This window comes from Henckelia pumila, chromosome 4 (genome assembly GCF_033568475.1).
Source record: "Henckelia pumila isolate YLH828 chromosome 4, ASM3356847v2, whole genome shotgun sequence".
Taxonomy (NCBI): domain Eukaryota; kingdom Viridiplantae; phylum Streptophyta; class Magnoliopsida; order Lamiales; family Gesneriaceae; genus Henckelia; species Henckelia pumila.
The window spans coordinates 127,256,564-127,260,626 of record NC_133123.1 but is presented as its reverse complement, the minus strand read 5'-3'; the positions used below and the strand labels follow the sequence as shown (position 1 = coordinate 127,260,626).

The 4,063-nt window shown below is 31.3% G+C and overlaps 1 long non-coding RNA gene across 1 annotated transcript; it reads left to right on the top strand.

The window, feature by feature from the left end:
- The first annotated feature begins 1,286 nt into the window (after positions 1-1,286).
- Positions 1,287-3,264, top strand: LOC140866662 (uncharacterized). Its single transcript, XR_012144952.1, has 2 exons — positions 1,287-1,436; positions 3,057-3,264. It is a non-coding gene; the product is annotated as an uncharacterized lncRNA (long non-coding RNA).
- The last annotated feature ends 799 nt before the right edge of the window (positions 3,265-4,063 follow it).

Here is a 4,063-nt window from a genome sequence, read left to right as displayed (position 1 = left end):
AGGATATGAGTCTTCGATATGTAGAGACTAATGTGTAATTTATTATTTTTGTGATGTGCTGAAATAAAAATATCAGAAATAATTAACAAAATTATCTATATAGCTTGGTTATGGTCAGCGGATCTCGCGTGACACGTTTTACTATCTATAAATCTCATTATTAAAATAAAATCATAGAGAAAACAAAAGGGATATCAGGAATAGCACGTAGATCTAGAAGATCAATCGATCCTTGTCAAAGACTTAAGAATTATGGTCTCCGGTACACAACCGCTACGGTTTATAATTTTATTTTTGATAATTTGAATGATGATTCTGTTTATATTTTATATGGTTTTTCCTCAACATATATTTGCTTTTAAAATATTGGAAGTTAAATAAATATAAGAATTTGTTTTATAAAGTTAAACGAGTACACTAGCATAAAAAAACTAATCAACGCCTATACAACCATTGTCTATGTTCATCCCATTAGCTCCTACATAATTCGAATCAGGCCTGCCATCAATGGCCTTGATGAGCGGTAACTGGTTCACATGGTCGACAGCTACAAAAACAACAGTCGGTTTGATTCCATTTCTATTGAATCATAATCATGGTTATTAGTTAAATATTAGTAGGCGATATATATAATGACACATATAGATTTTTATTTCTATCTTAACAAAAACTTTTGAGTTCTTTTTTTTGTGATGTGAGAACCCACAGTCGCCACCGAAAGGTGCGCTCGGATGTAGATAGTGTTTAAAAAATCTTCTAAGAAACAATTCTCAGTTTTTCCTACACAAAATTTCAAAATTTTATGAAGAAAAAATTGAAAAATATTTTCTAAAAACTCTTCCAAGCACTACCATTGTAACATCCGAAATTTTTCTATGTGAATTTCACATGCATAATTAGGAAATTAATAAATTTAAAATTTAGGAAAAATGAGTTAAATAATTTTATGTGAATTTTGTGTAGAATTATTTACTCAAATTATTTTACGAAGGTTTTATGAGCCATTAGTTATTGTTTTAAGATTTTATGTTCTGAAAAATAGTGTTTTAATATTTATATATTATTATAAATCCATTTTTCACCTATTAAAGCCATTTTAAGGGCTTTTAGTACACTTTTAAAATTTAATCACCTTTTTGGACGAAAATTAAGCATAATTTGTATATTACTAAACATTACAAATCACTAAATAATGACTGATGGTGCATGGTTGTATTATAGTGGTTAATAATGGAGACTAACATGCAAGCCATCCACCATGCATTATTTTGCCATAATTGATTCCTTTGGTCCCCCATCTTTATCCTCCACTATCCTCTTATTTTCCCAACTCATCAGTCGAGACTTTTCATTCACAACACACACATAACACGAAGACTTTGAAGATTTTAAGCAAGGTTGCAAGTTCATCCATCCCGGGATCGATCTACGCATCGGTATCATATTTTGATTGAAATCTTTGCAAAGACATGTTTGAATTCTCTTCTTTTCTCACCAATTATGTTCTATTATTCTGCTTTCATCATGAAATATTTAACCATGTATGTTGAAGTATATATGCATGATTTTTTTTTAGAATTTCAAGAGCATGAAATTATGATATTATGAAATCGTGAAACGTAAACCGTTCTTGACGAGTTCTTGAAGTATGTGTTGAGAAATTCTTGATAAATAATGTGTGTTTATAGATTCTTATGGTCTAGAATTGGAAAAGGACTTATTTTGAAGGTGTGTGTTGAATTTTGAAGTCTTGAGTTAGTTTGAGTTAAATCTTTGAAACTTTACATGTGTTGGGTTGTTCCGGATTAACGACATTCGTCACAATTTTAAAGATCAAGACTAGTGTACTAATCCAAATTGTATGAGGCTTAATTTATTTGAAAGCTAGTTTAAATTTCTACAATTTTCATGTTTTGAGTTTTATCAAAATCATTTTGGATGTTTGGCCAAAATTGCCCCGAAGTGTGTCGAGTGTTTTGAATTTCTGACAGTGACACATCTCGGGAGAATACGTATAAATGTTTACTGAAAACTCTAATTAAGGTGAGGTTTTCGGAATTGGAAAGCCAAGATCAAGGGCTACAACTTTCATGTTTACTACTTTTCCAAATTCTGTCTTCAAAATAGAGTTTAAGAACCAACAAGCAGACCCAACAACAGAGTACGCGCGCCCGCGCCTAGAAGTTGAGCGGCCGCTCCTGTCCTTCGGATTTCATGATTTTTTTAAGTTATTTTAGGGTCCTAAATTCATGGTTATGATCTTTAAAGGCTTATAAAGTATATTTAAGAGTTTTTATGCAAAAAGTTTTAAGTTTTAAGTCAAGAACGAAAAGAACGACTTACGTGGATCGATTACGTTATATGATGCATGTACATGTCTAAGTTTCATTCATGAAACCTATGTTTAATATGAAAGTATGATTTTAATTATTTATGACATGCATGAAGTTATTGAGTAAAGTTTTATGTTCATGAATGAAAGTTATGACGGATGTTACGAAGATACAATGATATTTCATAATGAATGAAATGATATGATGAAAGATGATATATGTATAATGTTGGGCATAAGAAAATATTTTAAGATAATTGAAGTGGATGTGTGACAAATACGGGATTGGAGATGGTTACCTAGGCCCGGAGCCCTTTCCATATAGTACGGGACTGAGAGTCGGGATACTGGGGCCCGATTGCCTTTCCAAATGTTATGATGAATTGCCTACGGATCCAGGGTCAGCCTGGTGAAGGAGCCAAGAGGTGGAGATCCCACCGCCACGTACGTTGGTTCTTTGATTGATCAATCGCTTATACGGTCACACTACATAGATATAAATCTTCAGAGTTTTAAATGATGATATGCCCTTATTATGATGCATAATGATTATGAGATGCATATATTATGAGATGATCATCAGTTATGTATTTTATGACATGCATGTATATATATTATTTATTATGTATTATACATGTGTTATGTGATGCATCATTTTAATCATGTTGTTATTATGAGATAGAACGTGCTGAGCCTCTAGGCTCACTAGACTTAATTGGTGCAGGTGATCAGAAAGATAATGTTGTAGAGTATATTGCCCCGACTGGCGATGAGGACATATGAGATCCCGACAGTTGGCTAGCCCGTGACCCTTGCTCAATTTATGTTTTCTAGTGGTCTTGAAGAACACTACATTTTCCGCACATGTTTTATTAATTATTTATGAGTTTATGAATTTTATGTGAAGGAGTTTAATGGGGTTTTGATTTGAATATTTTGCATTAATTTATGTTTATTTTAAAAATATTTAATTACATGCAATATTATTGAAATTTTAAGTAGAATATTTTATGAAAATTTATTTTGAGTTTAAACATATTTATATATAATTATTAATTTTATACGTTAAAAATAAAATAAAAAAATTTAGATCGAGTCGTTTCAACCATAATCTCATTCGCTTTAACGTGGCCAAAAGCGCGATAAATAAGGATCATACAACACGATCATGTGCATTCCTAGGTAAGGAGTAAGAAATTCAGTCAAAGTTACAAATTTTATTTTGTGTACAATAAAAATTAATTTAAATATTAATATTAACGGTATCGTGACCCCACAACCCGTAATCCATCGATTCTTTCGATGGTAGCCGCCAATGCCAAAGTCATTATAATACAACACCACACACCCAGTTGTAGTATAATTCAGGTTTCTGGCTTTACTAAAGAGATAAGATCAGTCGAAATGAATTGCACAGCTTTTCAGTAAAGAGGATAAGATGTATTTTTAAGGAAACTTTTTATCTCATTAAATATTTTGTGTTGTATGAACACGAAATTACCACGAATCCACGATCACATTGGATTCACATTGTCGGTACCAATTTTGTATACGAACAAAAAAAAAGATTTTAGAAATAAAAGTTTACTGTACCATTTTTCATCCGTTTATGATCTTCCTTAAATACGTTAATTCTTTCCAATATGCTTTTATGCTAGTGTCATGACTCATACTAAAGCAAAATATAAATTTATTGTTTTTTTTCAATAATTTTTACTTCTATTTTTCAAT